The 26,875-nt window shown below is 45.4% G+C and overlaps 1 protein-coding gene across 3 annotated transcripts in view; it reads right to left on the bottom strand.

Moving 5' to 3' along the window:
• The window catches only part of LOC129861869 (mitochondrial glutamate carrier 1-like), a 108,426-nt gene extending 83,663 nt beyond the window's left edge, over positions 1-24,763 (bottom strand). For 2 of the 3 annotated variants that reach the window (XM_055933026.1, XM_055933028.1), the window contains exon 1: positions 24,532-24,763. The gene's annotated coding sequence lies outside the window, so the exon portion shown is untranslated. The other variant, XM_055933027.1, reaches the window with a different exon arrangement.
• Between the last annotated feature and the right edge of the window lie 2,112 nt (positions 24,764-26,875).

Here is a 26,875-nt window from a genome sequence, read left to right as displayed (position 1 = left end):
CAGCTGATGTACGAAGGGCTATATAAATACATTTGATTTGATTTGATTTACATTACTGTTGTATCAAGTCTCTCTTTTGAAAGGATTCCCTGCACCAGAGCTGCAGCCAAGATACGGTTGTCATAGTTTCTAATACTTGGTTTGGAGTAGACACCGGAGTGTGATTCTATTATGGAGACTACTAGAAAGAGTTATGCAACAGGAAGGATTGCATCAGATGACTCCTGATAAAGGAAAGGTTATAAACCTAATACCACTCTATTTAATCTCTCTCTCATTATTTATCCATCTCTCTGTCTATCTCTCCCTTCCCTCTGTCTGCCTCTCCCTTCCCTCTGTCTGCCTCTCTCTTCTCTCTGTCTGCCCATGTCTTCTCTCTGTCTGCCCATGTCTTCTCTCTGTCTGCCTCTCCCATCTCTCTGTCTGTTGCCTCTCCCATCTCTCTGTCTGTTGCCTCTCCCTTCTCTCTGTCTGCCCATGTCTTCTCTCTGTCTGCCCATGTCTTCTCTCTGTCTGCCTCTCCCTTCCCTCTGTCTGCCTCTCCCTTCCCTCTGTCTGCCTCTCCCTTCCCTCTGTCTGCCTCTCCCTTCCCTCTGTCTGCCTCTCCCTTCCCTCTGTCTGCCTCTCCCTTCCCTCTGTCTGCCTCTCCCTTCTCTCTGTCTGCCTCTCCCTTCTCTCTGTCTGTTGCATCTCCCTCCTTCTCTCTGTCTGTTGCATCTCCCTCCTTCTCTCTGTCTGCCTCTCCCATCTCTCTGTCTGCCTCTCCCATCTCTCTGTCTGCTGCCTGTCTGCTGCCTCTCCCTTCCCTCTGTCTGCCTCTCCCTTTTCTCTGTCTGCCTCTCCCTTCTCTCTGTCTGTTGCCTCTCCCATCTCCCTGTCTGCCTCTCCCTTCTCTCTGTCTGCTGCCTGTCTGCTGCCTCTCCCTTCCTTCTGTCTGCCTCTCTCTTCTCTCTGTCTGCCTCTCTCTTCTCTCTGTCTGCCTCTCTCTTCTCTCTGTCTATCTCTCCCTTCTCTCTGTCTTTATCTCTCACTCTGCCTCTTTTTCCACATATCTTCCTCTCTCCACCTCCCTTCCTCTCTCTCTCTAGGCTAAGTACCGTGTTATAACGATGTGTGATGGCACACTGTGGTATTTCACCCAGTAGATATGGGAGTTTATCAAAATTGGGTTTGTTTTTGAATTCCTTGTGAGTCTGTGTAATCTGAGGGAAAAATGTGTCTCTAATATGGTCATACATTGGGCAGGAGGTTAGGAAGTGCAGCTCAGTTTCCACCTCATGTTGTGGGCAGTGTGCAGATAGCCTGTCTTCTCTTGAGAGCCATGTCTGCCTCAAAGCTTTTGTTAAGTTTGGATCAGTCACATTCGTCAGGTATTCTGCCACTGTATACTCTCTGTTTAGGGCCAAATAGCATTCTAGTTTGCTCTGTTTTGTTGTTAATTCTTTCCAATGTGTCAAGTAATTATCTTTTTGTTTTCTCATGATTTGGTTGGGTCTAATTGTGCTGTTGTCCTGGGGCTTTGTGGGGTCTGTTTGTGTTTGTGAACAGAGCCCCAGGACCAGCTTGCTTAGGGGACTCTTCTCCAGGTTCATCTCTCTGTAGGTGATGGCTTTGTTATGGAAGGTTTGGGAATCGCTTCCTTTTAGGTGGTTGTAGAATTTAACGTCTCTTTTCTGGATTCTGATAATTAGTGGGCATCGGCCTAATTCTGCTCTGCGTTATTTGGTGTTCTACATTGTACACATGGCATGTTTTTTTCAGAATTCTGCATGCAGAGTCTCATATGTACAGTATATGTTTTTGCTGATTGTTCTTTGTTATAAAAGATTGGTGAAGTGGTTTACTGTAACGCTTCTCGTGGGCTGAAGGAAGAGTGGACCAAGGTGCAGCGTTTAAAGTGTTCATGATTTAATCCAAAAAAACAAATTGAACAAAAGCAACAAACAGGAGACCCGAAAGCGAAATAGTTCTGTCAGGTGTAGACACACAAAACAGAAAACAACTACCCACAAAACACAGGTGGGAAATGGGATACCTAAGTATGGTTCTCAATCAGAGACAGTGATAGACAGCTGCCTCTGAGAACCACACACAGCCAAACACACAGAAATAGAAAACATAGAACACCAGACATAGAATGCCCACCCCAACTCACGCCCTGACCAAACCAAAATAGAGACATAAAAAAGATCTCTAAGGTCAGGGTGTGACATTTACCCAGACATCTCTGTTTTGGATAGATAACTCTTCGTGTTGTTGTTTGTTTCGTGTTTTACAATTTTCTCAGAAGTGGTTAGAACCTATGGGTTGTTCAATTACATTGAGCTGATTTCTGACATGCTGTTCCTTCTTTTTCCGTAGTGTATTTCTGTATTGTTTTAGTGATTCACCATAGTGAAGGCGTAGACTCAGGTTTTCTGGTTCTGTGTTTTTGGTTTGACAGGTTTCTCAATTTCTTTCTTAGGTTTTTACATTCTTCATCAAACCATTTGTCATTGTTGTTAATTTTCTTAGGTTGTCTGCTTTAAATATTTTGATTTGACATTGAAGCTGAAAAGGTCAAATATACGGTTTAGTATTTCTACTGCCAAGTTTACACCTTCACTATTACAGTGGAACATTTTGTCCAGGAAGTTGTCTAGAAGGGATAGAATTTGTTATTGCCTAATTGTTTTTTGGTAGGTTTCCACACTACATTCCTTCCATCTATAGCATTTCTTAATGTTACTCAGTTCCTTTGGCTATGATGCCTCATGATTGAGTATTACTCTGTTCAAGTAGACTGTGATTTTGCTGTGATCTGATAGGGGTGTCAGTGGGCTGACTGTGAACGCTCTGAGAGACTGGGTTGAGGTCAGTGATAAAGTAGTCTACAGTACTGCTGCCAGGAGATGAGCTGTAGGTGTACCTACCATGGGAGTCCCCTCGAAGCCTCCCATTGACTATGTACAGACCCAGCGTGCGACAGAGCTGCAGGAGTTGTGACCTGTTTTTGTTGGTTGTTTTGTCATAGTTGTGCCTAGTGGGGCATATGGGAGTGGGAATGCTGTCACCTGCAGGCAGGTGTTTGTCCCCGTGTGTGCTGAGGGTGTCAGGTTCCTGTCCAGTTCTGGCAATTAGGTTTCCACAGACTAGTACATGTCCCTGGGCCTGGAAATGATTGATCTCCCCCTCTAGGATGGAGAAGCCATCATCGTTAAAGTGTAGGGTTTCTATTGGGGGGGATATAGGTAGCACACAGGAGGACATTTTTCTCTGTTGAGATCATTTACTTTTTAATTTCTAGCCAAATGTAAAATGTTCCTGTTTTGACTAATTTAATGGAGTGAGTTAGGTCTGCTCTATATCAAATTAGTATACCCCCTGAGTCTCTTCCCTGTTTCACACCTGGTAGTGTGGTGGATGGGACTACCAGCTCCCTGTAACCTAGAGGGATGCCAGTGGGTCCGTCTCCTCTATACCACCCACCTGGTAGTGTGGTGGATGGGACTACCAGCTCTCTGAAACCTAGAGGGCAACCAGTGGGTCCGTCTCCTCTATACCACCCACCTGGTAGTGTGGTGGATGGGACTAACAGCTCTCTGTAACCTAGAGGGCAACCAGTGGGTCCTTCTCCTCTATACCACCCACCTGGTAGTGTGGTGGATGGGACTACCAGCTCTCTGTAACCTAGAGGGCAACCAGTGGGTCCTTCTCCTCTATACCACCCACCTGGTAGTGTGGTGGATGGGACTACCAGCTCTCTGTAACCTAGAGGGATGCCAGTGGGTCCGTCTCCTCTATACCACCCACCTGGTAGTGTGGTGGATGGGACTACCAGCTCTCTGTAACCTAGAGGATAACCAGTGGGTCCATCTCCTCTATACCACCCACCTGGTAGTGTGGTGGATGGGACTACCAGCTCTCTGTAACCTAGAGGGATGCCAGTGGGTCCGTCTCCTCTATACCACCCACCTGGTAGTGTGGTGGATGGGACTACCAGCTCTCTGTAACCTAGAGGGCAACCAGTGGGTCCGTCTCCTCTATACCACCCACCTGGTAGTGTGGTGGATGGGACTACCAGCTCTCTGAAACCTAGAGGGCAACCAGTGGGTCCATCTCCTCTATACCACCCACCTGGTAGTGTGGTGGATGGGACTAACAGCTCTCTGTAACCTAGAGGGATGCCAGTGGGTCCGTCTCCTCTATACCACCCACCTGGTAGTGTGGTGGATGGGACTACCAGCTCTCTGTAACCTAGAGGGCAACCAGTGGGTCCGTCTCCTCTATACCACCCACCTGGTAGTGTGGTGGATGGGACTACCAGCTCTCTGTAACCTAGAGGACAACCAGTGAGTCCGTCTCCTCTATACCACCCACCTGGTAGTGTGGTGGATGGGACTACCAGCTCTCTGTAACCTAGAGGACAACCAGTGGGTCTGTCTCCTCTATACCACCCACCTGGTAGTGTGGTGGATGGGACTACCAGCTCTCTGTAACCTAGAGGACAACCAGTGGGTCTGTCTCCTCTATACCACCCACCTGGTAGTGTGGTGGATGGGACTAACAGCTCTCTGTAACCTAGAGGGTAACCAGTGGGTCCGTCTCCTCTATACCACCCACCTGGTAGTGTGGTGGATGGGACTAACAGCTCTCTGTAACCTAGAGGGCAACCAGTGGGTGTCACGACTTCTGCCGAAGTCGTTGCCTCTCCTTGTCCGGGCGGTGTTCGGCGGTCGACTTCACCGGTCTTCTAGCCATCATCGATCCATTTTTCATTTTCCATTGGTTTTGTCTTGTCTTCCCACACACCTGTTGTCAATCCCATTTATTACCTGTTGTGTATTTAACCCTCTGTTTCCCTTCATGGGTTTGTCAGAGATTGTTCGTTGTCAAGTGTTGTGTTGTTTGTGTATAGGTGTGCGATGGGTCTTCGTACCCAGATTTTGTATTATATTTTTCCGTGAGTGTTATGGAGCAGATTACTGGGACTTTAATTAAAGTACTCCATGCTACACTCTATTTTGACTCTCCTGCGCCTGACTTCCTCTGCCACTTATACACGCCGCTGTGACAGTGGGTCCGTCTCCTCTATACCACCCACCTGGTAGTGTGGTGGATGGGACTACCAGCTCTCTGTAACCTAGAGGACAACCAGTGGGTCCATCTCCTCTATACCACCCACCTGGTAGTGTGGTGGATGGGACTACCAGCTCTCTGTAACCTAGAGGACAACCAGTGGGTCCGTCTCCTCTATACCACCCACCTGGTAGTGTGGTGGATGGGACTACCAGCTCTCTGTAACCTAGAGGGCAACCAGTGGGTCCGTCTCCTCTATACCACCCACCTGGTAGTGTGGTGGATGGGACTACCAGCTCTCTGTAACCTAGAGGGATGCCAGTGGGTCCGTCTCCTCTATACCACCCACCTGGTAGTGTGGTGGATGGGACTACCAGCTCTCTGTAACCTAGAGGACAACCAGTGGGTCTGTCTCCTCTATACCACCCACCTGGTAGTGTGGTGGATGGGACTACCAGCTCTCTGTAACCTAGAGGACAACCAGTGGGTCTGTCTCCTCTATACCACCCACCTGGTAGTGTGGTGGATGGGACTAACAGCTCTCTGTAACCTAGAGGACAACCAGTGGGTCCTTCTCCTCTATACCACCCACCTGGTAGTGTGGTGGATGGGACTACCAGCTCTCTGTAACCTAGAGGACAACCAGTGGGTCTGTCTCCTCTATACCACCCACCTGGTAGTGTGGTGGATGGGACTACCAGCTCTCTGTAACCTAGAGGACAACCAGTGGGTCCGTCTCCTCTATACCACCCACCTGGTAGTGTGGTGGATGGGACTAACAGCTCTCTGTAACCTAGAGGACAACCAGTGGGTCCGTCTCCTCTATACCACCCACCTGGTAGTGTGGTGGATGGGACTACCAGCTCTCTGTAACCTAGAGGACAACCAGTGGGTCCGTCTCCTCTATACCACCCACCTGGTAGTGTGGTGGATGGGACTATCAGCTCTCTGTAACCTAGAGGACAACCAGTGGGTCCGTCTCCTCTATACCACCCACCTGGTAGTGTGGTGGATGGGACTACCAGCTCTCTGTAACCTAGAGGGCAACCAGTAAGTCCAAGTCCTCTACACCATGTTTCTTATAGGATGACAATATCTGTAGGATTTCCCATTTCTTTAATTAAGTCTGTGTTCCTGCTCTTTTGGCCAAAGGCAGACGAGCTCAGACCTTGTGTATCCAGGATGGGATAGTAAAAGCTTTGTGTTACAGTGTGTCTAGAGTTGTTTTCTTGTGGTCTTTCTCCCTCTATGTCTGCATCTCTCTCTCTCTCTCTCCCTCCCTGCCTCTCTCTCTTTGCCTCTCTCCCTCCCTCCCTCCCTGCCTCTCTCTCTCTCTTTGCCTCTCTCTCTCCCTCCCTGCCTCTCTCTCTATCTCTCTCTCTCACATCTGAACTGAGAGCCATGTAGACCTATCAAGACTCTACATGAGAAGGTCATTCTAATTCTATAAGCAGACAGACAGACAGACAGACAGACAGACAGACGCATTCTGTGTCAGTCTTACAGACAGCAGCATTTAGCATTTTCCCAGTGTTTGAACATAGGATTGAGATGGATCGCCAACTTTGAGTAACAAATAATGTCTGTGTGGACTTTGTGTATTTTTCTGTTCTACTAGACAATGTGTGGCCTTGGATGTCTCCTCTCACAGGCCAGCAACACATCCATTTATCTTCCAGCCAGCCAGCCAGCCAGTGAGTGAGTGAGTGAGTGAGTGAGTGAGTGAGTGAGTGAGTGAGTGAGTGAGTGAGTGAGTGAGTGAGTGAGTGAGTGAGTGACAGAGACAGAGACAGAGACAGAGACAGAGACAGAGACAGAGAGTTATGAGATGTAGCCTACGCCTTCTGCAGAGTTGCTCCTCATTACTACGGATTGTAAAAAGGCATTAGGCAACATACAGATTTAATGGTTGTTGTGAGGGTGTTATATTCATCTATGTTCATAGATTGGCTATAAGTGTCACACCCTGATCGGTTTCAAACAGTCTTTGTGCTTGTCTACACCCCCCTCCAGGTGTCACCCATCTTCCCCATTATCCCCTGTGTGTATTTATACCCGTTTTCTCTGTTTGTCTGTTGCCAGTTTGTCCTGCCCTGCCCCCGAGTCTGCCCTGCCGTCCTGTCCCTGCCGTCCTGTCCCTGCCGTCCTGTCCCTGCCGTCCTGTCCCTGCCGTCCTGTCCCTGCCGTCCTGTCCCTGCCGTCCTGTCCCTGCCGTCCTGTCCCTGCCGTCCTGCCCTGCCGTCCTGTCCCTGCCGTCCTGTCCCTGCCCCCGAGTCTGCCCTGCCGTCCTGTCCCTGCCGTCCTGCCCTGCCGTCCTGTCCCTGCCGTCCTGTCCCTGCCGTCCTGTCCCTGCCGTCCTGCCCTGCCGTCCTGTCCCTGCCGTCCTGTCCCTGCCGTCCTGCCCTGCCGTCCTGTCCCTGCCGTCCTGTCCCTGCCGTCCTGCCCTGCCGTCCTGTCCCTGCCGTCCTGTCCCTGCCGTCCTGTCCCTGCCGTCCTGTCCCTGCCGTCCTGTCCCTGCCGTCCTGTCCCTGCCGTCCTGTCCCTGCCGTCCTGTCCCTGCCGTCCTGCCCTGCCGTCCTGTCCCTGCCGTCCTGTCCCTGCCGTCCTGCCCTGCCGTCCTGTCCCTGCCGTCCTGCCCTGCCGTCCTGTCCCTGCCGTCCTGCCCTGCCGTCCTGTCCCTGCCGTCCTGTCCCTGCCGTCCTGTCCCTGCCGTCCTGCCCTGCCGTCCTGTCCCTGCCGTCCTGTCCCTGCCGTCCTGCCCTGCCGTCCTGTCCCTGCCGTCCTGTCCCTGCCGTCCTGCCCTGCCGTCCTGTCCCTGCCGTCCTGTCCCTGCCGTCCTGCCCTGCCGTCCTGTCCCTGCCGTCCTGTCCCTGCCGTCCTGTCCCTGCCGTCCTGTCCCTGCCGTCCTGCCCTGCCGTCCTGTCCCTGCCGTCCTGTCCCTGCCGTCCTGCCCTGCCGTCCTGTCCCTGCCGTCCTGCCCTGCCGTCCTGTCCCTGCCGTCCTGCCCTGCCGTCCTGTCCCTGCCTGACTCTGACCTGATTACGAACCTCTGCCTATCCTCGACCTGCCCTTTGCCCCGTGTGAACTATCGAGAAGTGTACTATCCACCTCCCGTGTCTGCCTCCGGGTCATATCTTGAGTCGTGATAATTGCCTACATAACCTATATGAGGAATATATGCGCAAAAAAATGCATTTGGCAAGAAACAAAAAACACCCAGGCTATTACAAACGGATAGATGGGAGTGGACATTTCTCCATTGACTCTAGGCTAAAGCTAGGCCTAACCACATGACTGTCACTGAGAGGCATAGACCTCTTTCCATTCAAACTAAGGCATCGGGCAGGGCTATTCAACTGGCGGCCCGCGGGACAGGTCATGGTCCCTTTATTCATTTATACTGGCCTTTTGATAAATTCTGAACATAAATTAAATAACTGCAACAACAAAAAATCCCAGCCCAAATCCGACTGTCATTGACAAAATAACAAGCAGTAGTGTGGTTGTCTATAGTGTCTATAGTGGGCTTGTCTATAGTGTCTATAGTGTCTATAGTGGGGTTGTCTATAGTGTCTATAGTGTCTATAGTGGGGTTGTCTATAGTGTCTATAGTGTCTATAGTGGGGTTGTCTATAGTGTCTATAGTGTCTATAGTGGGGTTGTCTATAGTGTCTATAGTGTCTATAGTGGGGTAGTCTATAGTGTCTATAGTGTCTATAGTGGGGTTGTCTATAGTGTCTATAGTGTCTATAGTGTCTATAGTGGGGTTGTCTATAGTGTCTATAGTGTCTATAGGGGGGTTGTCTATAGTGGGGTTGTCTATAGTGGGGTTGTCTATAGTGTCTATAGTGGGGTTGTCTATAGTGTCTATAGTGTCTATAGTGTCTATAGTGTCTATATGGGGGTTGTCTATAGTGTCTATAGTGTCTATAGTGTCTATAGGGGGGTTGTCTATAGTGTCTATAGTGTCTATAGTGTCTATAGTGTCTATAGTGTCTATAGGGGGGTTGTCTATAGTGTCTATAGGGGGGTTGTCTATAGTGTCTATAGTGGGGTTGTCTATAGTGTCTATAGTGTCTATAGTGTCTATAGTGGGGTTGTCTATAGTGTCTATAGTGGGGTTGTCTATAGTGTCTATAGTGTCTATAGTGGGGTTGTCTATAGTGGGGTTGTCTATAGTGTCTATAGTGTCTATAGTGTCTATAGTGGGGTTGTCTATAGTGTCTATAGTGGGGTTGTCTATAGTGTCTATAGTGTCTATAGTGTCTATAGTGTCTATAGTGTCTATAGGGGGGTTGTCTATAGTGGGGTTGTCTATAGTGTCTATAGGGGGGTTGTCTATAGTGTCTATAGTGTCTATAGTGTCTATGGTGTCTATAGTGTCTATAGTGTCTATAGTGGGGTTGTCTATAGTGTCTATAGTGTCTATAGTGTCTATAGTGTCTATAGTGTCTATAGTGGGGTTGTCTATAGTGTCTATAGTGTCTATAGTGTCTATAGTGTCTATAGTGTCTATAGTGTCTATAGGGGGGTTGTCTATAGTGTCTATAGTGTCTATAGTGGGGTTGTCTATAGTGTCTATAGTGTCTATAGTGTCTATAGTGGGGTTGTCTATAGTGTCTATAGTGTCTATAGTGTCTATAGTGTCTATAGTGTCTATAGTGGGGTTGTCTATAGTGTCTATAGTGTCTATAGTGTCTATAGTGTCTATAGTGTCTATAGTGGGGTTGTCTATAGTGTCTATAGTGTCTATAGTGGGGTTGCCTATAGTGTCTATAGTGTCTATAGTGTCTATGGTGTCTATAGGGGGGTTGTCTATAGTGGGGTTGTCTATAGTGTCTATAGTGGGGTTGTCTATAGTGGGGTTGTCTATAGTGTCTATAGTGTCTATAGTGGGGTTGTCTATAGTGGGGTTGTCTATAGTGGGGTTGTCTATAGTGTCTATATGGGGGTTGTCTATAGTGGGGTTGTCTATAGTGTCTATAGTGGGGTTGTCTATAGTGTCTATAGTGTCTATAGTGGGGTTGTCTATAGTGGGGTTGTCTATAGTGTCTATAGTGGGGTTGTCTATAGTGTCTATATGGGGGTTGTCTATAGTGTCTATAGTGGGGTTGTCTATAGTGTCTATAGTGTCTATATGGGGGTTGTCTATAGTGGGGTTGTCTATAGTGTCTATAGTGTCTATAGTGTCTATATGGGGGTTGTCTATAGTGTCTATAGTGTCTATATGGGGGTTGTCTATAGTGTCTATAGTGGGGTTGTCTATAGTGTCTATAGTGTCTATAGAGGGGTTGTCTATAGTGGGGTTGTCTATAGTGGGGTTGTCTATAGTGTCTATAGTGTCTATAGTGGGGTTGTCTATAGTGTCTATAGTGGGGTTGTCTATAGTGGGGTTGTCTATAGTGGGGTTGTCTATAGTGTCTATAGTGTATATAGTGGGGTTGTCTATAGTGGGGTTGTCTATAGTGTCTATAGTGTCTATAGTGGGGTTGTCTATAGTGTCTATAGTGGGGTTGTCTATAGTGTCTATAGTGTCTATAGTGGGGTTGTCTATAGTGGGGTTGTCTATAGTGTCTATAGTGTCTATAGTGTCTATAGTGTCTATAGTGGGGTTGTCTATAGTGTCTATACTGGGGTTGTCTATAGTGTCTATAGTGTCTATAGTGGGGTTGTCTATAGTGGGGTTGTCTATAGTGGGGTTGTCTATAGTGGGGTTGTCTATAGTGTCTATAGTGGGGTTGTCTATAGTGGGGTTGTCTATAGTGGGGTTTGTCTATAGTGTCTATAGTGGGGTTGTCTATAGTGTCTATAGGGGGGTTGTCTATAGTGTCTATAGTGGGGGTTGTCTATAGTGTCTATAGTGTCTATAGTGGGGTTGTCTATAGTGGGGTTGTCTATAGTGTCTATAGTGTCTATAGTGTCTATAGGGGGGTTGTCTATAGTGTCTATAGTGTCTATAGTGTCTATAGTGTCTATAGGGGGGGTTCTATAGTGTCTATAGTGTCTATAGGGGGGTTGTCTATAGTGTCTATAGTGTCTATAGTGTCTATAGTGTCTATAGGGGGGTTGTCTATAGTGTCTATAGGGGGGTTGTCTATAGTGTCTATAGTGTCTATAGTGTCTATAGTGGGGTTGTCTATAGTGTCTATAGTGTCTATAGTGTCTATAGTGGGGTGTCTATAGTGTCTATAGTGTCTATAGTGTCTATAGTGGGGTTGTCTATAGTGTCTATAGGGGGGTTGTCTATAGTGGGGTTGTCTATAGTGGGGTTGTCTATAGTGTCTATAGTGTCTATAGTGTCTATAGTGGGGTTGTCTATAGTGTCTATAGTGTCTATAGTGTCTATAGTGGGGTTGTCTATAGTGTCTATAGTGTCTATAGTGTCTATAGTGTCTATAGTGTCTATAGTGGGGTTGTCTATAGTGTCTATAGTGGGGTTGTCTATAGTGTCTATAGTGTCTATAGTGTCTACAGTGGGGTTGTCTATAGTGTCTATAGTGTCTATAGTGTCTATAGTGGGGTTGTCTATAGTGTCTATAGGGGGGTTGTCTATAGTGTCTATAGTGTCTATAGTGTCTATAGTGGGGTTGTCTATAGTGTCTATAGTGTCTATAGGGGGGTTGTCTATAGTGTCTATAGTGGGGTTGTCTATAGTGTCTATAGTGTCTATAGGGGGGTTGTCTATAGTGTCTATAGGGGGGTTGTCTATAGTGTCTATAGGGGGGTTGTCTATAGTGTCTATAGGGGGGTTGTCTATAGTGTCTATAGTGTCTATAGTGTCTATAGTGGGGTTGTCTATAGTGTCTATAGTGTCTATAGGGGGGTTGTCTATAGTGGGGTTGTCTATAGTGTCTATAGTGTCTATAGGGGGGTTGTCTATAGTGTCTATAGGGGGGTTGTCTATAGTGTCTATAGGGGGGTTGTCTATAGTGTCTATAGGGGGGTTGTCTATAGTGTCTATAGTGTCTATAGTGTCTATAGTGGGGTTGTCTATAGTGTCTATAGTGTCTATAGTGTCTATAGGGGGGTTGTCTATAGTGTCTATAGTGGGGTTGTCTATAGTGTCTATAGTGTCTATAGTGGGGTTGTCTATAGTGTCTATAGTGTCTATAGTGGGGTTGTCTATAGTGTCTATAGTGGGGTTGTCTATAGTGTCTATAGTGTCTATAGGGGGGTTGTCTATAGTGTCTATAGTGTCTATAGGGGGGTTGTCTATAGTGTCTATAGTGGGGTTGTCTATAGTGTCTATAGTGTCTATAGTGAGTGTCTATAGTGTCTATAGTGTCTATAGTGGGGTTGTCTATAGTGTCTATAGTGTCTATAGTGTCTATAGGGGGGTTGTCTATAGTGTATATAGTGTCTATAGGGGGGTTGTCTATAGTGTCTATAGTGTCTATAGTGGGATTGTCTATATTGTCTATATGGGGGTTGTCTATAGTGGGGTTGTCTATAGTGTCTATAGTGGGGTTGTCTATAGTGTCTATAGTGGGGTTGTCTATAGTGTCTATAGTGTCTATAGGGGGGTTGTCTATAGTGTCTATAGTGTCTATAGTGTCTATAGGGGGGTTGTCTATAGTGTCTATAGGGGGGGTTCTATGGTGTCTATAGTGGGGTTGTCTATAGTGTCTATAGTGTCTATAGGGGGGGGTTCTATAGTGTCTATAGTGTCTATAGTGTCTATAGTGTCTATAGTGGCTATAGTGTCTATAGGGGGGGTTCTATAGTGTCTATAGTGTCTATAGTGTCTATAGTGTCTATAGTGTCTATAGGGGGGTTGTCTATAGTGTCTATAGGGGGGTTGTCTATAGTGTCTATAGTGTCTATAGGGGGGTTGTCTATAGTGTCTATAGTGTCTATAGGGGGGTTGTCTATAGTGACTATAGTGTCTATAGTGTCTATAGTGTCTATAGTGTCTATAGTGTCTATAGTGTCTATAGTGGGGTTGTCTATAATGGGGTTGTCTATAGTGTCTATAGGGGGGTTGTCTATAGTGTCTATAGTGTCTATAGGGGGGTTGTCTATAGTGTCTATAGTGTCTATAGGGGGGTTGTCTATAGTGTCTATAGTGGGATTGTCTATAGTGTCTATAGTGTCTATATGGGGGTTGTCTATAGTGTCTATAGTGGGGTTGTCTATAGTGTCTATAGTGTCTATAGGGGGGTTGTCTATAGTGTCTGTAGTGTCTATAGGGGGGTTGTCTATAGTGTCTATAGGGGGGGTTCTATAGTGTCTATAGTGGGGTTGTCTATAGTGTCTATAGTGTCTATAGGGGGGTTGTCTATAGTGTCTATAGTGTCTATAGTGTCTATAGGGGGGTTGTCTATAGTGTCTATAGGGGGTTTCTATAGTGTCTATATGGGGGTTGTCTATAGTGTCTATAGTGGGGTTGTCTATAGTGTCTATAGTGTCTATAGGGGGGTTGTCTATAGTGTCTATAGTGTCTATAGTGTCTATAGGGGGGTTGTCTATAGTGTCTATAGGGGGGGTTCTATAGTGTCTATAGTGGGGTTGTCTATAGTGTCTATAGTGTCTATAGGGGGGGGTTCTATAGTGTCTATAGTGTCTATAGTGTCTATAGTGTCTATAGTGTCTATAGTGTCTATAGTGTCTATAGTCTATAGTCTATAGCTGAAAGCTACGACTCTCAGGAACAGGTGCCGTCTGACTCGTTAGAACAGAGACAACAAAAAAACAAACACCTAATGACTGAGGGAAAAGAATTCACAGTGTCCTTCAGACTGGAATTTGGCATTACCTGATTTTGACATGCCTTTGTCATATTTATTGAGATGCTTAGTTTTAGGATGATTTAAAAAGCTTTTAATAGTTGTTTAAATAAAAAATAAAAAATCGTGAGCCAGTTTTGTGCCTTTTCCTTTGCAATGATTATTTAAAAAATTGGTTGCAACTCGACTCATGTTGGTTGAGTGCTTCTTCTTTCCTAATTACTTTTAGCAACATTTCTATTTTTAAGCATTGCTTTATTGGTCCATTGCCTTTTTATACAGATCTTACGAAGAATTATCGCGTCAGGAAAATGTCCTCCTTTTTCCATCTGGTCCTAAGAATATACAGTTGAAGTCGGAAGTTTACGTACACTTAGGTTGAAGTCATTAAAACTGTTTTTCAACCACTCCACAAATTTCTTGTTAACAAGCTGTAGTTTTGGCAAGTCAGTTAGGACATCTACTTTGTGCATGACACAAGTAATTTTTCCAACAATTGTTTACAGATTATTTCACTTAAAATTCACTGTATCACAATTCCAGTGGGTCAGAAGTTTATATATACTAAGTTGACTGTGCCTTTAAACAGCTTGGGAAACAGCTTGGGAAATTCCAGAAAATTATGCCATGGCTTTAGAAGCTTCTAGTGTCTATAGTGGGGTTGTCTATAGTGTCTATAGTGTCTATAGTGGGGTTGTCTATAGTGGGGTTGTCTATAGTGTCTATAGTGGGGTTGTCTATAGTGTCTATATGGGGGTTGTCTATAGTGTCTATAGTGGGGTTGTCTATAGTGTCTATAGTGTCTATATGGGGGTTGTCTATAGTGGGGTTGTCTATAGTGTCTATAGTGTCTATAGTGTCTATATGGGGGTTGTCTATAGTGTCTATAGTGTCTATATGGGGGTTGTCTATAGTGTCTATAGTGGGGTTGTCTATAGTGTCTATAGTGTCTATAGAGGGGTTGTCTATAGTGGGGTTGTCTATAGTGGGGTTGTCTATAGTGTCTATAGTGTCTATAGTGGGGTTGTCTATAGTGTCTATAGTGGGGTTGTCTATAGTGGGGTTGTCTATAGTGGGGTTGTCTATAGTGTCTATAGTGTATATAGTGGGGTTGTCTATAGTGGGGTTGTCTATAGTGTCTATAGTGTCTATAGTGGGGTTGTCTATAGTGTCTATAGTGGGGTTGTCTATAGTGTCTATAGTGTCTATAGTGGGGTTGTCTATAGTGGGGTTGTCTATAGTGTCTATAGTGTCTATAGTGTCTATAGTGTCTATAGTGGGGTTGTCTATAGTGTCTATACTGGGGTTGTCTATAGTGTCTATAGTGTCTATAGTGGGGTTGTCTATAGTGGGGTTGTCTATAGTGGGGTTGTCTATAGTGGGGTTGTCTATAGTGTCTATAGTGGGGTTGTCTATAGTGGGGTTGTCTATAGTGGGGTTTGTCTATAGTGTCTATAGTGGGGTTGTCTATAGTGTCTATAGGGGGGTTGTCTATAGTGTCTATAGTGGGGGTTGTCTATAGTGTCTATAGTGTCTATAGTGGGGTTGTCTATAGTGGGGTTGTCTATAGTGTCTATAGTGTCTATAGTGTCTATAGGGGGGTTGTCTATAGTGTCTATAGTGTCTATAGTGTCTATAGTGTCTATAGGGGGGGTTCTATAGTGTCTATAGTGTCTATAGGGGGGTTGTCTATAGTGTCTATAGTGTCTATAGTGTCTATAGTGTCTATAGGGGGGTTGTCTATAGTGTCTATAGGGGGGTTGTCTATAGTGTCTATAGTGTCTATAGTGTCTATAGTGGGGTTGTCTATAGTGTCTATAGTGTCTATAGTGTCTATAGTGGGGTGTCTATAGTGTCTATAGTGTCTATAGTGTCTATAGTGGGGTTGTCTATAGTGTCTATAGGGGGGTTGTCTATAGTGGGGTTGTCTATAGTGGGGTTGTCTATAGTGTCTATAGTGTCTATAGTGTCTATAGTGGGGTTGTCTATAGTGTCTATAGTGTCTATAGTGTCTATAGTGGGGTTGTCTATAGTGTCTATAGTGTCTATAGTGTCTATAGTGTCTATAGTGTCTATAGTGGGGTTGTCTATAGTGTCTATAGTGGGGTTGTCTATAGTGTCTATAGTGTCTATAGTGTCTACAGTGGGGTTGTCTATAGTGTCTATAGTGTCTATAGTGTCTATAGTGGGGTTGTCTATAGTGTCTATAGGGGGGTTGTCTATAGTGTCTATAGTGTCTATAGTGTCTATAGTGGGGTTGTCTATAGTGTCTATAGTGTCTATAGGGGGGTTGTCTATAGTGTCTATAGTGGGGTTGTCTATAGTGTCTATAGTGTCTATAGGGGGGTTGTCTATAGTGTCTATAGGGGGGTTGTCTATAGTGTCTATAGGGGGGTTGTCTATAGTGTCTATAGGGGGGTTGTCTATAGTGTCTATAGTGTCTATAGTGTCTATAGTGGGGTTGTCTATAGTGTCTATAGTGTCTATAGGGGGGTTGTCTATAGTGGGGTTGTCTATAGTGTCTATAGTGTCTATAGGGGGGTTGTCTATAGTGTCTATAGGGGGGTTGTCTATAGTGTCTATAGGGGGGTTGTCTATAGTGTCTATAGGGGGGTTGTCTATAGTGTCTATAGTGTCTATAGTGTCTATAGTGGGGTTGTCTATAGTGTCTATAGTGTCTATAGTGTCTATAGGGGGGTTGTCTATAGTGTCTATAGTGGGGTTGTCTATAGTGTCTATAGTGTCTATAGTGGGGTTGTCTATAGTGTCTATAGTGTCTATAGTGGGGTTGTCTATAGTGTCTATAGTGGGGTTGTCTATAGTGTCTATAGTGTCTATAGGGGGGTTGTCTATAGTGTCTATAGTGTCTATAGGGGGGTTGTCTATAGTGTCTATAGTGGGGTTGTCTATAGTGTCTATAGTGTCTATAGTGAGTGTCTATAGTGTCTATAGTGTCTATAGTGGGGTTGTCTATAGTGTCTATAGTGTCTATAGTGTCTATAGGGGGGTTGTCTATAGTGTATATAGTGTCTATAGGGGGGTTGTCTATAGTGTCTATAGTGTCTATAGTGGGATTGTCTATATTGTCTATATGGGGGTTGTCTATAGTGGGGTTGTCTATAGTGTCTATAGTGGGGTTGTCTATAGTGTCTATAGTGGGGTTGTCTATAGTGTCTATAGTGTCTATAGGGGGGTTGTCTATAGTGTCTATAGGGGGGGTTCTATGGTGTCTATAGTGGGGTTGTCTATAGTGTCTATAGTGTCTATAGGGGGGGGTTCTATAGTGTCTATAGTGTCTATAGTGTCTATAGTGTCTATAGTGGCTATAGTGTCTATAGGGGGGGTTCTATAGTGTCTATAGTGTCTATAGTGTCTATAGTGTCTATAGTGTCTATAGGGGGGTTGTCTATAGTGTCTATAGGGGGGTTGTCTATAGTGTCTATAGTGTCTATAGGGGGGTTGTCTATAGTGTCTATAGTGTCTATAGGGGGGTTGTCTATAGTGACTATAGTGTCTATAGTGTCTATAGTGTCTATAGTGTCTATAGTGTCTATAGTGTCTATAGTGGGGTTGTCTATAATGGGGTTGTCTATAGTGTCTATAGGGGGGTTGTCTATAGTGTCTATAGTGTCTATAGGGGGGTTGTCTATAGTGTCTATAGTGTCTATAGGGGGGTTGTCTATAGTGTCTATAGTGGGATTGTCTATAGTGTCTATAGTGTCTATATGGGGGTTGTCTATAGTGTCTATAGTGGGGTTGTCTATAGTGTCTATAGTGTCTATAGGGGGGTTGTCTATAGTGTCTGTAGTGTCTATAGGGGGGTTGTCTATAGTGTCTATAGGGGGGGTTCTATAGTGTCTATAGTGGGGTTGTCTATAGTGTCTATAGTGTCTATAGGGGGGTTGTCTATAGTGTCTATAGTGTCTATAGTGTCTATAGGGGGGTTGTCTATAGTGTCTATAGGGGGTTTCTATAGTGTCTATATGGGGGTTGTCTATAGTGTCTATAGTGGGGTTGTCTATAGTGTCTATAGTGTCTATAGGGGGGTTGTCTATAGTGTCTATAGTGTCTATAGTGTCTATAGGGGGGTTGTCTATAGTGTCTATAGGGGGGGTTCTATAGTGTCTATAGTGGGGTTGTCTATAGTGTCTATAGTGTCTATAGGGGGGGGTTCTATAGTGTCTATAGTGTCTATAGTGTCTATAGTGTCTATAGTGTCTATAGTGTCTATAGTGTCTATAGTCTATAGTCTATAGCTGAAAGCTACGACTCTCAGGAACAGGTGCCGTCTGACTCGTTAGAACAGAGACAACAAAAAAACAAACACCTAATGACTGAGGGAAAAGAATTCACAGTGTCCTTCAGACTGGAATTTGGCATTACCTGATTTTGACATGCCTTTGTCATATTTATTGAGATGCTTAGTTTTAGGATGATTTAAAAAGCTTTTAATAGTTGTTTAAATAAAAAATAAAAAATCGTGAGCCAGTTTTGTGCCTTTTCCTTTGCAATGATTATTTAAAAAATTGGTTGCAACTCGACTCATGTTGGTTGAGTGCTTCTTCTTTCCTAATTACTTTTAGCAACATTTCTATTTTTAAGCATTGCTTTATTGGTCCATTGCCTTTTTATACAGATCTTACGAAGAATTATCGCGTCAGGAAAATGTCCTCCTTTTTCCATCTGGTCCTAAGAATATACAGTTGAAGTCGGAAGTTTACGTACACTTAGGTTGAAGTCATTAAAACTGTTTTTCAACCACTCCACAAATTTCTTGTTAACAAGCTGTAGTTTTGGCAAGTCAGTTAGGACATCTACTTTGTGCATGACACAAGTAATTTTTCCAACAATTGTTTACAGATTATTTCACTTAAAATTCACTGTATCACAATTCCAGTGGGTCAGAAGTTTATATATACTAAGTTGACTGTGCCTTTAAACAGCTTGGGAAATTCCAGAAAATTATGCCATGGCTTTAGAAGCTTCTGATAGGCTAATTGACATCATTTGAGTCAATTGTAGGTATACCTGTGGATGTATTTCAAGGCCTACCTACAAAGTCAATGCCTCTTTGCTTGACATCATGGGAAAATCTAAAGAAATCAGCCAAGACCTCAGAAATGTCTTGGAGACCTCCACAAGTCTGATTCATCCTTGAGAGTAATTTCCAAACGCATGAAGGTACCACGTTCATCTGTACAAATAATAGTACACAAGTATTAACACCATGGGACCACGCAGGCGTCATACTGCTCAGGAAGGAGATGCGTTCTGTCTCCTAGAGATGAACGTACTTTGCTGCGAAAAGTGCAAATCAATCCCAGAACAACAGTAAAGGACCTTGTGAAGATGCTGGAGGAAACAGGTACAAAAGTATATCCACAGTAAAACGAGTCCTATATCGTCATAACCTGAAAGACCGCTCAGCAAGGAAGAAGCCACTGCTCCAAAACCGCCATAAAAAAGTCAGACTACGGTTTGCAACTGCACATGGGGACAAAGATCGTACTTTTTGGAGAAATAACCTCTGGTCTGATGAAACAAAAATAGAACTGTTTGGCCATAATGACCACCGTTACGTTTGGAGGAAAAAGAGGGATGCTCGCAAGCCGAAGAACACCATCCCAACCGTGAAGCACGGGGGTGGCACCATCATGTTGTGGGGGTGCTTTGCTGCAGGAGGGACTGGTGCACTTCACAAAATACATTTACATTACATTTACATTTAAGTCATTTAGCAGACGCTCTTATCCTGAGCGACTTACAAGTACATACATTCATACTTTTTTTGTACTGGCCCCCCGTGGGAATCGAACCCACAACCCTGGCGTTGCAAGCGCCATGCTCTACCAACTGAGCTACACGGGACTGATAGATGGCATCATGAGACAGCTGGCTGGTTATACGCTGTACCGGCAGGATAGAACAGCGGCGTCTGGTAAGACAAGGGGCGGCGGTGTATGTATTTTTGTAAATAAAAGCTGGTGCAAGATATCTAAGGAAGTCTCAAGGTTTTGCTCGCCTGAGGTAGAGTATCTCATGATAAGCTGTAGACCACACTATCTGCCTAGAGAGTTTTTATCTGTATTTTTCGTAGCTGTTTACATACCACCACAGACTGAGGCTGGCACTAAGACCACACTCAATGAGCTGTATTCCAACAAAGGCAAACAGGAAAACGCTCACCCATACCCTGGGAGTGTCCTGGACTTCCTGAAGGGCCGCTCCCAGGTGGTGAGGGTAGGCAGCAACACATCCGCCACGCTGATCCTCAACACGGGGGCCCCTCAGGGGTGCGTGCTCAGACCCCTCCTGCACTCCCTGTTCACTCGTGACTGCACGGCCAGGCACGACTCCAACACCATCATTAAGTTTGCCGATGACACAACAGTGGTAGGCCTGATCACTGACAACGATGAGACAGCCTATAGGGAGGTCAGAGATCTGGCCGTGTGGTGCCAGGACAACAACCTCTCCCTCAACGTGATCAAGACAAAGGAGCTGATTGTGGACTACAGGAAAAGGAGGGCTGATCACGCCCCCATTCTCATCGACGGGGCTGTAGTGGAGCAAGTTGAGAGCTTCAAGTTCCTTGGTGTCCACATCACCAACAAACGAACATGGTCCACGACGAAACCTATTACCCCTTAGGAGAGTGAAAAGATTTGGCATGGGTCCTCAGCTCCTCAAAAGGTTCTACAGTTTTTCCATCGAGAGCATCCTGACGGGTTGCATCACTGCCTGGTATGGCAACTGCTCGACCTACGACCACAAGGCACTACAGAGGGTAGTGCGTACGATATCACTGGGGCAAAGCTTCCTGCCATCCAGGACCTCTATACCAGGTGGTGTCAGAGGAAGGCCCTAGAAATTCTCAAAGACTCCAGCCACCTTAGTCATAGACTGTTCTCTCTACTACCGCATGGCAAGCGGTACAGGAGCGCCATTGACTCTGTACCGGTACCCCCCTGTATATAGTTTCACTATTGTTATTTTACTCCTGCTCTTTAATTACTTGTTATTTTTATTTCGTATTCTTATTTGTACTGCATTGTTGGTTAAGGGCTTGTAAGTAAGCATTTCACTGTGAGGTCTACCTACACCTGCTGTATTCAGCATTTCACTGTAAGGTCTACTACACCTGCTGTATTCGGCACGTGACTAATACAATTTGATTTGGCATTACCAACCCTAACAGATAGACAGAGGGTGTCTGTATGGTTGTTCTCCAACATTACCAACCCTAACAGATAGACAGAGGGTGTCTGTATGGTTGTCCATCAACATTACCAACCCTAGCAGATAGACAGAGGGTGTCTGTATGGTTGTTCTCCAACATTACCAACCCTAACAGATAGACAGAGGGTGTCTGTATGGTTGTCCATCAACATTACCAACCCTAACAGATAGACAGAGGGTGTCTGGATGGTTGTTCTCCAACATTACCAACCCTAACAGATAGACAGAGGGTGTCTGTATGGTTGTCCATCAACATTACCAACCCTAACAGATAGACAGAGGGTGTCTGTATGGTTGTCCATCAACATTACCAACCCTAACAGATAGACAGAGGGTGTCTGTATGGTTGTTCTCCAACATTACCAACCCTAACAGATAGACAGAGGGTGTCTGTATGGTTGTCCATCAACATTACCAACCCTAACAGATAGACAGAGGGTGTCTGTATGGTTGTCCATCAACATTACCAACCCTAACAGATAGACAGAGGGTGTCTGTATGGTTGTCCATCAACATTACCAACCCTAACAGATAGACAGAGGGTGTCTGTATGGTTGTTCTCCAACATTACCAACCCTAACAGATAGACAGAGGGTGTCTGTATGGTTGTTCTCCAACATTACCAACCCTAACAGATAGACAGAGGGTGTCTGTATGGTTGTCCATCAACATTACCAACCCTAACAGATAGACAGAGGGTGTCTGTCTGGTTGTTCTCCAACATTACCAACCCTAACAGATAGACAGAGGGTGTCTGTATGGTTGTTCTCCAACATTACCAACCCTAACAGATAGACAGAGGGTGTCTGTATGGTTGTTCTCCAACATTACCAACCCTAACAGATAGACAGAGAGTGTCTGTATGGTTGTCCATCAACATTACCAACCCTAACAGATAGACAGAGGGTGTCTGTATGGTTGTCCATCAACATTACCAACCCTAACAGATAGACAGAGGGTGTCTGTATGGTTGTCCATCAACATTACCAACCCTAACAGATAGACAGAGGGTGTCTGTATGGTTGTTCTCCAACATTACCAACCCTAACAGATAGACAGAGGGTGTCTGTATGGTTGTTCTCCAACATTACCAACCCTAACAGATAGACAGAGAGTGTCTGTATGGTTGTTCTCCAACATTACCAACCCTAACAGATAGACAGAGGGTGTCTGTATGGTTGTTCTCCAACATTACCAACCCTAACAGATAGACAGAGGGTGTCTGTATGGTTGTTCTCCAACATTACCAACCCTAACAGATAGACAGAGAGTGTCTGTATGGTTGTTCTCCAACATTACCAACCCTAACAGATAGACAGAGAGTGTCTGTATGGTTGTTCTCCAACATTACCAACCCTAACAGATAGACAGAGGGTGTCTGTATGGTTGTTCTCCAACATTACCAACCCTAACAGATAGACAGAGAGTGTCTGTATGGTTGTTCTCCAACATTACCAACCCTAACAGATAGACAGAGAGTGTCTGTATGGTTGTTCTCCAACATTACCAACCCTAACAGATAGACAGAGGGTGTCTGTATGGTTGTTCTCCAACATTACCAACCCTAACAGATAGACAGAGAGTGTCTGTATGGTTGTTCTCCAACATTACCAACCCTAACAGATAGACAGAGAGTGTCTGTATGGTTGTTCTCCAACATTACCAACCCTAACAGATAGACAGAGAGTGTCTGTATGGTTGTCCATCAACATTACCAACCCTAACAGATAGACAGAGGGTGTCTGTATGGTTGTTCTCCAACATTACCAACCCTAACAGATAGACAGAGGGTGTCTGTATGGTTGTTCTCCAACATTACCAACCCTAACAGATAGACAGAGGGTGTCTGTATGGTTGTTCTCCAACATTACCAACCCTAACAGATAGACAGAGAGTGTCTGTATGGTTGTCCATCAACATTACCAACCCTAACAGATAGACAGAGGGTGTCTGTATGGTTGTCCATCAACATTACCAACCCTAACAGATAGACAGAGGGTGTCTGTATGGTTGTCCATCAACATTACCAACCCTAACAGATAGACAGAGGGTGTCTGTATGGTTGTCCATCAACATTACCAACCCTAACAGATAGACAGAGGGTGTCTGTATGGTTGTTCTCCAACATTACCAACCCTAACAGATAGACAGAGAGTGTCTGTCTGGTTGTTCTCCAACATTACCAACCCTAACAGATAGACAGAGGGTGTCTGTATGGTTGTTCTCCAACATTACCAACCATAGCAGATGGGCTTCTTTCTTTCCGTTCATCAAAGGCACAGGCGGCTGGTAATTGGGGAGGACGGGCTCATTGTAACGGCTGGAATTGAATCAATAGACTGGCATCCAGCACTTCTACCATATGGTTTCCATGTGTTAGACACCATTCACTCGGTTCCAGCCAATTATAATGAGCCGTTCTCCCCTCAGCTACCTCCCGTGTTCAAAGGCATGGATATCATAAGTTATCAGTCCGAGGACAGGACTCAAATCATTACACAGCTGCAATAGAATGGTTGACCTCATGACTGGGTACTGTCTTGCAACATCCTACAGTCCTGCAGTGTCTGACATTGCTAGAATTCAAATCGTGCTACAAGTCTTGAATGTAGCATAATGGATAATAAGCCAAAGGTCACACTATACACACACACACACACACACACACACACACACACACACACACACACACACACACACACACACACACACACACACAACGCAATTACGGGTGATCACAACTGCCGCAATTTGAGTTGCAATATCCTCTACTCTACCCGTTCTCCTTCTCTTCGCTGTCGCGCACACGCTGGTATCTGACGTTGATTTCAGGCGGTCACGACCATCGTCACGCCCACCCTCTAACCAGACACAGCCTGCCTGCTACAGGTCTACATGGTCTGGGAGGGAAACGTTCATACCCCCCGCTGAACCGCTAACCCCGGGGATAAAAACACATCTGGACCCGGTCGGGACTACCAAGTTAACATTTACACCAAATCAGCATTTTGCCGAGCAAATCCGTGTCCTCGCGGTTACCACCAGAGGCATTGGATGTCAGATCGGTCGGCCCATTGTAGCCTACGTTATTTACAACCCCAGCTATAACATGATATGAGAGGCGGCAAAGAGTCGCAATAACCATCCGCTATTTAATTGATAGGCTACCGGTAATACCGGTATACTGTTACTTCAATCATCTTCCATATGGCCTCACGTCAAATCAAAGGGTAGTCACGTCACATCACAATCATATCTTGGCACATAACGGGAAATTATTTGCTCTTTACTGAGAGGAAGAGATTGCCACAAAATAACATAAATGTTAAATACTCACTACATTTGTGTTGCAACTATTGTTTTGATTCTTCAAAAGTCAACATGCATCCATATTTCTCAGGTAGGATAAATTAGGGCAGACTACTATCATTTCTCCGTTATCCCATATAAAGACAATTCTATGTCCAGAAATACTTCGATTCTGATCGTTAACCCACTATTCACGTACCGTGTTGTGCAGTTTCCGTTATTTCAGATGGATAATATCTGGCGTTAAAAAGTAGCTTTTCCCTCTCGTGTCCTTGTCGCTTGACAGTCTGCTTGCTAACCTGCTGGTGTGTTACTCGCGTTTTTGCGTCCCTTGGAGGTGAGTCGAAGAGTAGGGAGAGAGGGGGAGCAAACGAGCGAGCAACGGAGGGAGAAGAGAAGGGGGGTGGTTGGTGATTATGGAAACGACTCATATAAAAGGGAAAACAAGGATCTATGTCCTCTAGTGGCAGGTCCACGGAATTACATTTACAACTTCACCGTACATTTCCTGTGGCTGCAACAGTGTGCGTGTAGCCTAGTAGAAGAATGGGGAAAGAGGGGAAGTGAAGGCACACCGCATCATCGTGACGATTCTTTTAAACCCAGTGACCTTGAGAATAAATGATCAATCGAGAGACTCTTGATAGGGACGCTATGGATTACCGTCGACTGGATAGAATAGAATATGGTTGAATAGAATATGGTTGAATAGAATAGGGTTGAATAGAATAGAATAGAATAGAATAGGGTTGAATAGAATAGGGTTGAATAGAATAGAATAGAATATAATAGGGTTGAATAGAATAGAATAGAATAGAATAGGGTTGAATAGAATAGAATAGAATAGGGTTGAATAGAATAGGGTTGAAGAGAATAGAATAGAATAGGGTTGAAGAGAATAGAATAGGGTTGAATAGAATAGGGTTGAATAGAATAGGGTTGAATAGAATAGAATAGGGTTGAATAGAATAGAATAGGGTTGAAGAGAATAGAATAGAATAGGGTTGAAGAGAATAGAATAGGGTTGAATAGAATAGGGTTGAATAGAATAGAATAGGGTTGAATAGAATAGAATAGGGTTGAATAGAATAGAATAGGGTTGAATAGAATAGAATAGGGTTGAAGATAACACTGCTACTCCTACTGCTCTCTCTTCGTCCGCCCACGTGTTCTCGCACACCCCGAGAGCAGCTGGTCAGCGGGGTGGTGGCACCGGGATCCTCATCTCTCCCAAGTGGTCATTCTCTCTTTCTCCCCTTACCCATCTGTCTATCGCCTCCTTTGAATTCCATGCTGTCACAGTTACCAGCCCTTTCAAGCTTAACATCCTTATCATTTATCGCCCTCCAGGTTCCCTCGGAGAGTTCATCAATGAGCTTGATGCCTTGATAAGCTCCTTTCTTGAGGACGGCTCACCTCTCACAGTTCTGGGCGACTTTAACCTCCCCATGTCTACCTTTGACTCATTCCTCTCTGCCTCCTTCTTTCCACTCCTCTCCTCTTTTGACCTCACCCTCTCACCTTCCCCCCCTACTCACAAGGCAGGCAATACGCTTGACCTCATCTTTACTAGATGCTGTTCTTCCACTAACCACATTGCAACTCCCCTCCAAGTCTCCGACCACTACCTTGTATCCTTTTCCCTCTCGCTCTCATCCAACACTTCCCACACTGCCCCTACTCGGATGGTATCGCGCCGTCCCAACCTTCGCTCTCTCTCCCCCGCTACTCTCTCCTCTTCCATCCTATCATCTCTCCCCTCTGCTCAAACCTTCTCCAACCTATCTCCTGATTCTGCCTCCTCAACCCTCCTCTCCTCCCTTTCTGCATCCTTTGACTCTCTATGTCCCCTATCCTCCAGGCCGGCTCGGTCCTCCCCTCCCGCTCCGTGGCTCGACGACTCATTGCGAGCTCACAGAACAGGGCTCCGGGCAGCCGAGCGGAAATGAGGGAAAACTCGCCTCCCTGCGGACCTGGCATCCTTTCACTCCCTCCTCTCTACATTTTCCTCTTCTGTCTCTGCTGCTAAAGCCACTTTCTACCACTCTAAATTCCAAGCATCTGCCTCTAACCCTAGGACGCTCTTTGCCACCTTCTTCTCCCTCCTGAATCATCCCCCCCCCCCCCTCCTCCCTCTCTGCAGACGACTTCGTCAACCATTTTGAAAAGAAGGTCGACGACATCCGATCCTCGTTTGCTAAGTCAAACGACATCGCTGGTTCTGCTCACACTGCCCTACCCTGTGCTCTGACCTCTTTCTCCCCTCTCTCTCCAGATGAAATCTCGCGTCTTGTGACGGCCGGCCGCCCAACAACCTGCCCGCTTGACCCTATCCCCTCCTCTCTTCTCCAGACCATTTCCGGAGACCTTCTCCCTTACCTCACCTCGCTCATCAACTCATCCCTGACCGCTGGCTACATCCCTTCCGTCTTCAAGAGAGCGAGAGTTGCACCCCTTCTGAAAAAACCTACACTCGATCCCTCCGATGTCAACAACTACAGACCAGTATCCCTTCTTTCTTTTCTCTCCAAAACTCTTGAACG

Source organism: Salvelinus fontinalis, chromosome 9, assembly GCF_029448725.1.
Source record: "Salvelinus fontinalis isolate EN_2023a chromosome 9, ASM2944872v1, whole genome shotgun sequence".
Lineage (NCBI taxonomy): Eukaryota > Metazoa > Chordata > Actinopteri > Salmoniformes > Salmonidae > Salvelinus > Salvelinus fontinalis.
Note: the sequence above shows the minus strand (reverse complement) of the source record. Positions and strands in the feature narration are given on the sequence as shown.